The sequence below is a fragment of the Gobio gobio genome (genome assembly GCF_949357685.1).
Source record: "Gobio gobio genome assembly, chromosome: 18".
NCBI lineage: Eukaryota > Metazoa > Chordata > Actinopteri > Cypriniformes > Gobionidae > Gobio > Gobio gobio.
The window spans coordinates 16,661,586-16,676,404 of record NC_137111.1 but is presented as its reverse complement, the minus strand read 5'-3'; positions in this window follow the sequence as shown (position 1 = coordinate 16,676,404).

The window sequence follows — 14,819 nt, the reverse complement described above, 5'->3', positions numbered from 1 at the left end:
CACTTTTGCTAGTTTAACGACGGAAAAAAAACAGTATGGGCGTAACGTGCAATAAAGTCTCATCTCCCATTCTCTTTAAAAGCCAGTTGTGCTTGCACCATGGCAGATTTGCTACTTACATGGCGGAATTTGCAAGCAGAAAAACGTAACGCTTCTCCAGAGAGGAATCCTTTTATTTTTAATATTTAAAAATGTTTGTGTGCTGCTGCACATCCCTGTGTTTGTAATAAGCAGAGTGTGCGTGTGTTGTGCACCCGCCTATAGGCGCATATTACTAATGCACCCTTTGAATAACACAAATACTGTGCTATTGACTTTAGACCAGGTTTTTGTTGGTCAATGGCGCAGTAGTTTAGCCAAGAAATCTAGACGCACCCTAGCGGCAGCAAATCTAATTTGCAGCCAGGGTAGTAGCAACTCTCCGTTGGCTTGCGAGCTGGAAAAACCAAACTCTGGTCAGGCCAATCACATCGTGTACACTCTAAAAAAAAAAAGGTTCTATATTGCACCAAAAATGGTTCTTGGCTCGTAATCATAGGGGAACCTTTTTTAGTGCTATATAGCACCAATTTTGGTGCTTCAGTGGTTCTTCAGCGGTTCTTCAGAGGTTCTTCAGCGGTTCTTCAGAGGTTCTTCACCGGTTCTTTGACTAAGGTGCTATATAGCACCTCTGAAGAACCGCTGAAGAACCACTGAAGCACCAAAATTGGTGCTATATAGCACTAAAAAAGGTTCCCCTATGATTACGAGCCTTTTTTTTTAGAGTGTACAGAGTCGGTGGACAGGCTTAACATAATGACGGCAGAGTTGCGGTGGTTCCGTGTACTACTCGTAAACAAAGAAGCTGGCGAACAGCGGTCTTTCGAATCGGCTTTGGCAGCGACTCTGGAAGACTTGGAGACTTGGCTTTTCTTTGAGGAAAGAATAAAGAACGGCACTGAAGTCCTTCTTAAGAAAGGAAGATGTGTTCTGCGTTTTGCCGACCGGATACGGAGAAAGTTTAATTGATCAACTAGCTCCACTTCACCTTCTTCGTTGCTCTGGTTGGTTGTAGCGCTATCCTATTGCGTGCAGAGGGAATTTGAAAGACAACCGTCCCTCGGATTGAGCCCTGCCAATGGTGTGTTCCCAGACCCAACATCTTGATGTGAGTCTGGCTTGTCAGGCTAGCAGTCGTTTTCAGTTGCCTCAAAATAGCAATGTGCCAACAATGCACCTGAATACACCTCGTTTCCATACCATGGTTGAACAAATCATGACACATGGGGGCGGCGAAGCGGTTTTCTATCTATCATTTCACTGAATGTGGAATTGGTAAATTGATGCCCTCTGCACAGACTGCAGCTGCAGGCGCCCCTGCTTGCTGAGAAGGTGCCGTGCACTTTGGTTGTGTGTGTGAGAAGGGGGGAGGGGGCGCGGGTGACAGTTCACCTCTGGGTCTCTCCCAGAAGCAGAGGTGTGTGTGTTCATCTGATCCTCATTGGTCTGTCACCACTCGTCAATGTCAAAATATTTGAGAAAACCAATCAAATCATAGTATGCAGGCTTTATGTTCACATAGAAGCTGATGAGGCGCGAATTTTAGCAGTGGATAAATGGATAAACTTTTGTCTAAATATTGTGGCTGGTGATGTCAGCAACCCTGGAGGAATGTTTAGTAGTCCCTAGCGGCCGTTTACTGTAGTCCTTAGAAATTGATTTCTTTAAAAGCAAATATCTCCCTTTGCTTTAAACTTTGAACGTTGTAACTTTGCAGATGTTGTTTATGCTCAAACAGCAACACTACACACCAGCTAAAGTTAGAAAAGTGAAATCGTGGTTTACCACCCCTTTAACATTGTAAATTAAGTCGGCACCAATAGCCTCGTGGGCAGTGCGCTGACATAGGGCCCTATTTTAACGATCTGAAACGCGAGTGTCAAAGCGCGAAGCGCAAGTAACTTTGTGGGCGGGTCTCGGCGCTGTTGCTATTTTCCCGGCGGGATAAATGGCTCTTGCGCCCGGCGCAAATCTAAAATGGGTTGGTCTGAAGTAGCTTCATTATTCATAGGTGTGGTTTGGGTGTAACGTGAATAAACCAATCCGAGCGTCATCCAACATTCCCTTTAAAAGCAGGTGCGCAAGTTCCATTATGGATTGCTATTATTATGGCGTATTTACCAGGCACACGCCAGGAGCGGTTCACAGCCGAGGAGACTGATGTTCTTGTAAGAGCAGTGAAAGACAGAGAAGTGAAGTTGTAATGTTGTACATTACACAAAGGTGATTTCACAGTCTTTTTTTTTTCAGTCTTTCAGTTTTTTCAGTTTTTCAGTCGATTTTTTTTCCTGGTTCTTGACGGACAAACCAATTTGTCAGATGTCCTTATATACATATATGTCTTGCCACTATTGGGCAAACAGGTCTTATCCTTAATTATTACAATTAGCCTGAATCATTTGTAAGCTAGATTTATGCCTATTTTTTCACATCTTCGTGGCACACCACAATGATTTCCGTCATCTCATGTGTTAATATTTTTTTAGTGTAACAATTTATGATTTGCAAAAATAACTGTTGCATCTGTGTAGATTACATGAGCAAAGTGTATGCGCGTTGTGCACGCTATAGCCTACATTATGGTCAAGCATGCGCCCTTAAAATAGCATAATGAACAACGCGCAACGCGCCACTGACTTTAGACTAGGTTTTTTCTGGTCAGTGGCGCAATTGTTTAATGGAACTGCAAAATAGCACCAGGGATTGTTTGCGCCGGAACACGCCTCCTTTTTTGCGCTGAACCGCCCAGGTAGCGCAAGTTCATTCACTAGTTTAGCGACGTGCTTCTGTGGAGGGAAAAGCGCGCTTTGCGCGGGTGCAAAATAGGAATGACACATGCGTCGGTGTACAAAGTCAATTGCGCTGGGTGCAAGATAGGGCCCATATAGTGTTGTTGTGCTTCGGGCGACCCGAGTTCGAGTCCCGGCTCGTGGACCTTTCCCGATCCCATCCCCCTCTCTCTCTCCCACTTCGCTTCCTGTCTACCTACTGTTCTATCATAATAATAAAAAAAATAAAAATAAAAAAAACATTGTAAATTAATATAATTCCATTTGTAGCTCTCAGTAAATAAAAAAGCTCAGTTTTTTTCAGCCTGTATTGGGCTTAAGATTAGTAATGAATGTGTGCATATTGTGAATTAATTTAATAAACTTAGTTACCTAGCTTTCCTGGTAGCCTTCAGTAAATTAGCATATAACATATAAATATCAGTTAACCATATGTTTACTACTTTCTTCACTGATGAAAATGTCTGCCCACTGACATGGTTTTCAAGCTATTGTTATCTAATTTTTTGGCCTTCAGAACATCTTAAAATGCACATATGTAGATAAATCACAGAAATAAAAAAATTCTCGGGGGAGCATGCCCCCGAACCCCCCTAACCTCACATTTGGGATCTCAGTGATTATAAACCTGCCTACATTCCTGGGTATGATGCAACCGCGGTCATGCAGAATAAGGCGTTAAAGGGTTAGTTCACCCAAAAATGAAAATTCTGTCATTAATTACTCACCCTCATGTCGTTGGACACCCGTAAGACCTCCGTTCATATTCGGAACACAAATGAAGATATTTTAGTTGAAAGCTGATGGCTGATAAAGGCTTCACACAGGCCTCCATTGGCATTCAGTACATTGACACTTCCAAGATCCATGAAAGGCACTTAAAACGTCGTTACAAAGTCTATCTCACCACAGTGGCTCTACAATAATCATACAATGCGACGACAATAGTTTTTGTGCGCAAAAAAAAATCAAAATAACACCTTTATCCAACTTGTTCTTGTCTTCCGTGTGCGCCTCCACGACGCATGCGCGAGAATATGACGTAGCGCCGGTGTTCGGGAATCGATTAAATACACACTTAAGCCCCATTTTGAGCACTACGCCGAGACCTAAAGTACGATCAATGTAGAATCCAACAGCTTAGACACGCGCGTCTTCCTCTGCTCGTAAACAAATCGCTTCTGGGTCATATGTCCGAACGCCGGATCTGCGTCATATTCTCGCGCATGCGTCGTGGAGGCATACACGGAAGTCGAGAACAAGTTGGATAAAGGTGTTATTTTGATTTTTTTTTGCGCACAAAAACTATTGTCGTCGCATTGTATGATTATTGTAGAGCCACTGTGGTGAGATAGACTTTGTAACGACGTTTTAAGTGCCTTTCATGGATCTTGGAAGTGTCAATGTACTGAATGCCAATGGAGGCCTGTCTGAAGCCGTTCTCAGCCATCAGCTTTCAACTAAAATATCTTCATTTGTGTTCCGAATATGAACGGAGGTCTTACGGGTGTCCAACGACATGAGGGTGAGTAATTAATGACAGAATTTTCATTTTTGGGTGAACTAACCCTTTAATATTTGCAACAATAAACAGCCGATATCCTAATATGCATGCTAATAAGCTACTAATCAGTAGTGAGAATAGTGTGTGTGTGTGTGTGGGGGGGGGGGGGGTGCGCTCGAAGGAAGTCTTGCCCAGTGTGCAATTTAATGTAGAACAGCCACTGCAGACAGGAGCCATCTTGGAAAACAGTCTCGACAAGTCAAGCCACGAACGCTGTGCTAAGTGAGCTGGTCGATAGGAATTAATGGACAACTCAGTGAAAAATGAACCTAGGGGTAATTAACAATTCATGCATTTCCATGTAATTAGATTTCACAAACTTAATTCCTATCGACCAGCTCACTTTGCACAGCATTCGTGGCTCGACTCGTCGAGACTATTTTCCAAGATGGCTCCTTTCTGTATACGCACAATGTACTGTCTTTATAAAGTATCTTCTTATTAAACTGTTTGTACACTTACAACGTTCTCAATGCTTGGGTTTGTATGTAGGGACCCTCATTATGCTACCGTGTTAGTGTAGGCTACTAGAGGCTATTTTGAGCCTTGTTAGTGGTATTAACTAGGGCTTATAACTAGCGTTATAAGCTAATCTGTTTTTAGAGATAAAACTCTTTACATTCGATTTTCATGAAAACGCATCCCAGAGAACGATCTACTCGGTAACCATGTGTTAATTACCCCTAGGTTCATTTTTCACCGGAGTTGTCCTTTAAACAACCGGGTGTATGAAAGGGCCCATAAACTCACAATTGTATATCTTGTAATTTCTCAGAATTGCAGCTATTTCTCAGAATTGCAAAGACACAAACTGCGAGAGAGAAAAAAGTCAGAATTGTGAGAAATAAAGTCTCCCATAATTGCAATAATGAATATTTTATGCAAAAGAAAAAACATACAACATGAGAGTGGGTATTATAATAATGACAGAATTTTCATTTTTGGGTGAACAGTTCCTTAAAAGTGGCTCTTGAATGCATCTTTGCCAGTGGAAAGCAATGGAGGAGGCAACACACAGTCCAATTTCTTTATGTAACATGGGCTATTTGTGGAATAACATGCAGTCACCCATAAGCCCAGCCTGTACCGCCCCATTTAAACACAGTATAGTGATGGTAAAGCCCACATGAAGGTGTGCGAGGTGGAGCCTGCATGCATGGCTACGATTGCTACGTGCAGTTTCACAGACGTGGCTCTTTTCACAAAAACACTTCATTGTTCCAAACCAACCTGTATTCGCTCAGCCTATAAACACACAAACCAACCCAAAGCAGAGGAAGGTTCTGCTTCACATGAGATTGAATGATAGCTGTCATCCATCAAAGATCTCATTCTGATCCAGATTAATCACCATCATCAATGTCACGGTATGTTATTCAAAGACACACAAGCTGAAACTGTATTGAAGTTATATATAAAGATCAACAGCTATCTATGCATCAGACGCCTGCGGTATGAATGGAAGACTGTTAAGATACAGTAGATAAAGACTCTTACATAAAGTCATCCAAGTTATTTTATATAACTAGAATCTCTCATGGTTGTTTTGAAATATGGTACAAGATATGCAACTCTATATATAGCAAATATATACAGCTCATGCAACTCCATATATATTCTGTCACTATTAAGAGTACAATCATTATTTTATCATTATAATTGAATCACTATATTATTTTATTTTATATATTAGTTCATCAGAATTGTTTGCATGTTATTTCCCCTTTAGATAACAGCACATTTAAAATGTGCTGCAGATGTGCAGCTTGATATCCTCATAAAAATTAAATAGGTTATGCGGACATGGCTGGGTAAAATGTTTAAACCATCAATCTCCATAAACTAAATAATTATCATGACCCAAGCTTACACACTGATATTGTACATTCGGCTCTGTGCAGACATGGTTGAAAGGCCGTCGATGATATCTTGGCTTTAAGGTTGACTTTAAATTTGGTTTGCACAGATATTTTTACACAATATTTACTGTTTTTATACAAATTGTGAACATATGTTTACTAATTTACATCTCCAAGAAGGAGATCATGTTTGTTTAGCATTTAACTGTCTACTGTCATTGCAATAGGCTACAATTAAATTATGATTTGCAATTAAATATACAAATTTAAAGGGAAAGTTCACTCAAAAATTACAATTCTGTCATTCAGTCAATGCTTGAAATTAAAGTCATATGGGTGCCATGTTGAAACATTCTTCAAAATGTCATGTTTGGAACAACATGAGGTAGAGTGAATAAATAATGACAGAATTTTCATTTTTGGCTAGACTTTAAATTTTGCTTGCAATAATATCAGATGATAAAACTATAGCAAATGTAATGCACTGATTATTTCCCCTAACTCAGAAAAACATAATATACACTACCATTCAAAATAATGTATGTTAATACATTTATTTGGGATGCATTAAAATGATCAACAGTAAAGACTTTGATATTGTTGCAAAACTAAATTGTATTTCAAATAAATGCTGTTCTTTTTAACTTTCTATTCATCGAAGAATACTGAAAAAATTGATCATGGTTTCCACAAAAATATCAAGCTGTTTATAATAATAAGAAATTTCTTGAGCAGCAAATCAGCATATTAGAGTGATTTCTGAAGGATCATGTGACACCGAAAAAAAGTAATGATGCTGAAAATTCAGCAGTGACATTTAAAAAAAATAAAATCAGAAAACTGTTACTTTAAATCGTAAAAAGCTTATCAAAACATTAAAAAAAATCATACCAACCCCAAACATCTGAATGGTAGTGTACATGTGAACATCTAATTTATTTATAACATTATTTTGGAGCAGCGTGTGAAGTAATGAATTACAAATACTACTATATTCACGTTACTGTTAGTTTAAAAATTGTGTACTTTTACTGTTACTTGCGTACATTTTAAGCAGTGGCGGCTGGTCAATAGAGGACTCTGGGGCGCCGCCCCCATCAAAATTCCGGAAATATACATGTATACAAAAAATGATATAAAAATGAAACAAAAATAAAATAGTTTACTCATACGATGTGCCGGCTGTTAGTAAGAGCCTCAGCATTTAATAAAAACTGGCTTTGATGGGTTATCTTATAACTATTTTATATGCTCTTCAATATGTTTCATGCGGTTTCATGGGCGAGGGACGCCGGACAAATGGATGTTTATCTGAGTCTAAAAATATACGGGAAGCATGTGACCTGAAGCTGGTCTCTAATTGGTTCTTAAAGATCCTCCTCCGGACGCAGGTCGCTGCGTCCCTGGCGAATCAGAATTGGATGCGTGTTATTTTATCCAATCTGATTGGTTCTCGTCACCTGTCATTCAACTTTCCGTTCTTGGCAACTAAAGCGAAAGTACGCGGGCGACACAGTCACTCTCCGACTCCGCCAAAACCTTGTTATGATGATCACTTTCGTAGAGATGGCAGCAGTTAAACCAAATTATTTCACAAGGCGTTAGCTGGAAGAAAACAAAAGGATAAAGGATCGCGGACCAACGCGATTTACAAATCCAGCAGCAGGCCAGTGACAGGACGCAGCTGCACTTGGAGCTTCACAAGCTTGTTATGAGAAACGTAAGTGGCTGGCTGGATGGGTTGTTAGCAATGCCCTTTATTGCTTTCCTTGTCTTTTATTTCAAAGTGTTGGTACTGAAGTTTTGTGGACAACAACAGGGGTAAGAGACCTCAAATATCTAACTGAATTATGCAAACGTCATGACACTACTGAGATGACTGACTTTGATCAGAGAGCCATTGAGAAATTTGCTGGCCAGAAAGAAAGGAGAGCAAAATTTATGTTCAAGTAGTCAACATGCTAGTCTGTTGTTGCTGTTCTCTTTTGTTTTTCCTTTCCTCATTCAATTATATGTGGGAAATGAATGTGTAAAAAGATAAAAGTGAAGACACAAAATAATTATCACCAGCCGCCACTGATTTTGAGCAATGTACCCGTACTTTTACTCCGCTATTTACTCTGTTTGTGGTCGTTACATGTTTATTTAAAGTTTACTTTTTAATCTGTTGATTGGATGGAGAGAGTAATCGGTCTTGTGACTCCGTCAAATCAAATTGTGCATAGAAAATGTCTCGGGTTAAAAATGTATCTATGCACTGCATCTGAATAAGTGCGACCATGAGTATAACAGGGCATCTGTAGTACAGATCATCAACTTATTTGTCTGCAGGAGACGTGGGCAGGCCTACCTGAAGCATGCAATGAGACGCAGTGCCTCGTTCCCCTTCCCAGGGAACCATGGTTACATTTGTAACTTTCAAATAAGAATTTGCACTGCGTCTGAATAAGATGCTATGGGGATAAAAAAATAAAAACTTCTCCATGCTGAGGAGAGTGTATGCCACATCAGCTGTGTTGAAGCACGACCACAAATGCAAGAAACATGATGACTCAATGAACTTCCCTTCGGAGTCAAAAAGCTTCCCCAACTCAGAAGCACCTTACGACAGTGACAAAATTCCCTTAAGCTGTCGATCGCTTGCTACAACCACTCGAATCTGCTGTCTAAAGAATGAGCAACCTATTTAATAGAGCAACCTATTTAAAGGCATTTTTTAGCATCTCATCTTGAGACTGCTCCAGAGGAAAATCATCTCGCTCTTCGAGGATTTGCTTCTCAACAGTGCTCTGTTTCCCTGGCTAAGCACTCGCCGGTCCCAGTTCAGCTTCTCCCGACTGATAAATACCTCCCTTAATACTTACAGATATTTGATACAACCCAACTTGATTGGGGGCAGCCTGTAGTGCAGCTCCATTATCAGACACCTGTCAACAAAATGCCCTAGGTCTCCGCAATGCCAACAGGCCAGCCCAGGCTTCCCTGCCGCCCTAGTATCAGGAAGCGGACAAGGAATTGATGTGGAGAGAGCGGAGGGAAGGGAGTTGATGATGGGTCCATACTGGACGACCCCCATTTGGGTGGCAGTCTCTGGGCCTCTGGAGGTTCTGGTCTCTGTCCACCCTGCCCTCGTGGTGTGGCTCGAGGAGGGAGGTTTGCTCTGGACCTAGGAAAAGGGACAGGTCTAGAGAGAGGGGGAGAGAGAGAGATACTGAAGGGGAGGGGTGAGAGAGAGACAGCAGGTAGGGGTTCGCCGACCCTGGGGCACGCCACCATCTGATACTTTGCCAGTTGAATGGCCAGGTCCAGTGATGTCAGGCAGTGGCATGGGACCCACTCCGCTGTGAGTCGTGCAATGAATGGCTCCAGCACGACCAGGTCAACGATCTGCTCAATGTTGCTTCCCCTGGCCAACAGCCATCTGTGGCATATTACATCTGTAAATATTATCTGATATATCTGATGGTCTGTTCATGCATGTAAGGGCTGTAATGTCTGTGCCTCGCACATGTCCTGCAGCTCGTTGACTCTTGTTGGGTCGACATTCTAAAATGCTTAATGTGGAAAAACAGCTTACTATGGCTTAATGCACTGAAATTGGAGGACCAAATTCATTATGCACCTTATTGATGATATTGTACTGCATCACATGATGTGATAAAACTACAGCTCATTAATAAACATTTTTGTTTGATCCATTTCATACAATCTGCCTTCATTTAGCAAGTGCACTTGCGCAAAAACATTTTCAAGTTCCGCAGCTCACTACTCATGAATACTTTTAAATAAGAGACTCTATTCACACTACATTTTATGCAACATGATCTTTGGCGGATGGACTCAACGCTGCTGATCGCTTTGGGGGATTTTCTTCACACAAATCAATTGTTTTGCCTCGGAACACTTGGAATATTTGTACTTTTTGAATAAATTGTGCCTGCAGTCGTTTCTGCCTGTTATATCCTGTTTTTTTATAATACGCAAATGGGTAGGTTTAGGGAAGGGATTGGGTTACGTTTAAAAATTAAAAAAAAGAAAATAATTGTAAATAAAATTATGCTGGCTGATTAATTCGAGAATCACTCTCCATGTTATAATGGCAAAATCATAGTTTCATGATGATAACCATGCCCAACGCGTCTGTATACTGTCATTGACTTGCATAGGCATCACTTCCGTGGACCCATCACAGAATTTTCGGCGATTCCGTGAAACTGCCACAGATTTTGAGTCAAGGGGCCCGTGTTCATTTCACGGAGTTCTGTGAGAGCAGGTTGATTTTTTTGGAAAATATTGGTACTTTTACTTGAGTATTATTTTTCTGTACTCTTTCCACTCCTCCTCAGAACTCATCTGACACTTGAATGTTCACCACTGAAAAACTGAATATAGGGGTCCTCATCAGCATTACTCCTGAGTGCCAAACTACAGTTGAGTATCATGACAAAATAAAATATGTTCCCGTGGCTATGAATCGACTTGCTATTAAGCTACTGACACAAGCTGCATGTAGAATGATCCCGTTTACAATAGCCTCCTGTTTGTGTAACAGGTTTTGAAATGTACATATAATCTGATATATCTGATGGTCTGTTCATGCATGCAAGGACAGTTAACTGCTAATCAGAACCATCAGATTTTACTTGAACTTCACTGAACTTCCTGTGGATGTTTTTTCCAAAACAAAACAACAACAACAAAAAAATGCTGCTTAGATGTATCCAGGACAATTTTTCACATTCCAAAGCTCCGCGTTTTGAGATACAGTAAAATAAATGCCAGACATACATGTACGTGTGCATAAACTGATGCACTGATATTAAAGATTCCTGCTGTTTTTAGAAAATAAAAGAAATTGTCTTTTGTCCTCACCATGACCCTGTTCCATTACCCAGTGCCCCCATGAATTCATAACTCACTATAGGCTATATAAAGGATTCCTGCTGGCAGTGTGCCCATACGGGAGTGAGAGAGAGATGAGTCGATTGCTTCCTTTACTCCTTTCCATCTAAAGTCTGTACGTGCTTCAGCTACATGGCAGTGGCCTCAAATACCAGCAGCAGAAGATACACATCAGTGCAGCGTCTGTAAGCCTGGAACATGCTGTATCAAACTATTTAAGTTTGCTCTTTTAGTCAGGAAACTTGACTGGTTTCAATTGTGATTAAATGAATTATCCACTTTGTCTGGATATTGTTCCTAACATTCCTTGGGAGCAATAAAGATAGACATAAATTAGACAATTTTTTATATAAAGTAAGAGCAGAACTTGGCCAAAAGAGCATTTATTTTAGAGTGATATTTTTCTCAAAAGTCTCAATTTGATCTTCATTTAACATCTAAAAACTCATGCAGCAGAATGTATAGAATTTTCTGGTTGAAAAATTAGTTTCATAATAAAATAATCAGACAATAAGTTGCAGTAACACTTGGGGACACATATTCCCTATTAACTACGACTTTTGCCTTATAAACTCGTAATTTACAGTTTAATAATAGTAGGTGGCGTTTAAGTTTAGGTATTGGGATTAAGGGATGTAGAATGCAGAATAAGTCATAAATATGTGCTTTATAAGTACTACTAAACAGCCAATAGTAATATGCATGCTAATAAGCAACAGCGAGAATTGAACCCTAAAACAAAGTGTTATAAGTTGCTATGGCATTAGCGTTTTTATAAAACAATATGATAAATACATTTTTTTGTAAATAGTCATTAATAAAATGTCTAATAAGAAATCTAGTGTTTTAAGATTCTCCATTGTGCATGCTTTGTTTGCATTTTAGCACTTCATCTGCCAACAACTCTTGTGGTGTATAACTAAGAGTAAAACACATTTTTGATTGTAGAATGCAAAAATTGAAGGTGTGCACATGCAGACATATCCCAGCAGAGGGCGCTTGCATTACTGTCATGACTATCTTCTCCGTTAAACCGGCTGCCAAAGGATCCTACTGTGGTGTTTTTGTGGTGGTGAGTGTTTTTTTTTCTGTGACTTTTGACTGCATGCTCTTTCCTGTGGTCAGCTTAGTTTAGCATTAAATGCTTCATCTGCCCACAAACAAGACAGAGATTCATCCAGCGTGAGTATGTTTTGCTGTGTTAATGAGTATGACAAACTTATTCCGGTGGGAATTTGGTTAAACACAGATCCTGACATTTGTGGAGGGTGTTTGTTCATATTTTTAAAGCTTGTCTACAGTCATAGGAGGGACTGAGTCATTAATAGAGCTGTTATGACCAGCCCTGTGTTAGTTTTAAGGTAGCCTAATTTGGATTTCCAAGTCTAAACAACTCCAAATGTCAAGAAGAGCCAAGCTTTTGGTCCATCAGTGGGCGGTGTTTTCACCTAAAATGACTCCTAAAGACTAAAATCATGTTTAAAAAGGAGACTAAACAGTTCAAAGCGTTTGTTGCATTTCCTGGTATTTGGTTGTTTAACGTTTTACTCACCAGTAGTAGTAGGCTAATAGTGCCACGCTAAATTAAATGCCCCAATTTCAGTGGTGTATCTGAAATAAAGTAGCTTTTCCAGTAAGTTTACAAGCCACTTTTGCCTCTGTCCGAACTTTTTTGGAGTGTATTGCAGTCATCAACATCTAAAATTGTTTATACAAAATATGGGAGAATGGGGCACAACCTATTGCTTTTCACTTTCTCAGTCGGGGTAAATTCACTTGAGGTTCAAAGTATTTATTTCCCCCCTCATTCATTTCACACATGTCTAGTACTATTATGTGGTTTTGTTTCATTAATACAGTGTATACTTTTTTCTTGATTTACCCTAAAAGAATGGAAGTGAAATGTGACAACATGCCCCTTAGGTGGGGTATATTGTAACATGAGCATATGACAGCTTAAAATGTTACCGGATATAATAAAAAAAAATATCCAAGACAAACTAAAATATTTTGTAAATAAATAGTTATTAACTTTTTCATATAAAAATAATGATTTTTTTTTTTTAATAATTAGAAATAAACTAATTTTTGAGTTTGACAACAAACACTGCAAAAAAACCTAGCTATACAGCATAGTTCAAAACATAATAATAATTAATTTCTGAACATTGACTCTCAGTCTTTATTCACCTTTTTCTCATGGTTTCTCAATAGAATCCATAAAAGTATAGAATATAATAGCGTAGTTCTAATAGGGGCTCATTGTAACGCAGTGTTACAACATGGGTTGGATTTAAAACCGGCTCGTGTTTTCTGCTGGTTAGATCAGTATTAAATAATTACCTCAACTATTAAATAATAGATATACGATTACAATAATATTTGATTTGTCAAGTTTTAAATAAACACAAAAAAGATGAAAAATTAATTTAAGCAAGAAAATTACTTTTGCTATGGTTAAATAAATGTTCAGGGATATCTTCCAAAGATTTTTGAATTTTGCCGCAATTTTTTCTCTATATAGTGTTGATATGGCAACTAGTAAATACACTTTTGTGTATAAAAGTTTCTTCATCCTGGCATGTGTGGAAAGTTTTAAACCATGTGTGTTACAACTAACCTCGCGTTAGGTTGTGACCCGCTCGCCCCAACAATTAATTTAGTCAGTGAACACATTGGAAATCTTTTCTTTGTACTTTTCTCAGTTAAACCACAGATTCTTGAATTTATTGCATTTTACAAAATGCCCCAACTTTTCTGGAAGTGGGGTTATATATAGTTATATATATATAGGGTTATATATAAATAGTTTGCTCTTGCAGTTACACTGTTGCGACATGTGAAACTGTGTGTGACCAGAAGGTAGTTGACAACAGAAAAGATGTATGACATGTCTTTTATGAATCTTATGAGTAATCACAACCACCTCTCTTTCTCTCATGGAAGGCAAGCATATCCTCCTGAGAGGCCTGTTTCCTGCTGCATGCCAGTGGTTAGACCTTGGCCTACACACCCTCGGATATTTCTGTCTCTCCCTCACTCTGCTCCTCTCCAGCCTCACACACAAAAGACAGAGAGAAGTAACAGCAAGAGCAGTGAGACACAAGATACAAAGTCATGTTCGAAAGCTGCATGATATTCTTCTGTGTAACACAAAGACATTTTTTGAGACTGAGCTTTTAGTCATGGTCGATACTGAAGTAGTCTTTACACATGGCAGAATGTGATTCTTTTTTGTTAGTAAAAGCATCCAGTAACCAAGGGGTTACCAAGAAAAAAATTAAGATAAATGGTTTATAAAATTATTAAAATGAAGTAGTAATCAGGAAGCAGTGCTGGGTAGATTACTTGGGATTTGTAATCAGTTACTGATTATTAAAGGGGTCATAGAATGACATTTTTGTACAAGTTAATATGATTCTTTAGTGTCTAAATGAAAAGTTTGTAATATACTTTAATTAAAAATTCTCATTAGTATTGTAAGAAAACACTCATTTTACCTGGTCAAAACCAGCTCAGTTTTCAGCAACTCATTTCAGTGTATGTGACTTTAAATGATAATGAGCTTTGCTGACCCCGCCCCCTCTGCTCTGTGGGGCGTTCGGTTCGACCCGACACAACACCACAACACACGTGGAGTGTTGCCTTGACAACATTTGAGGGTAT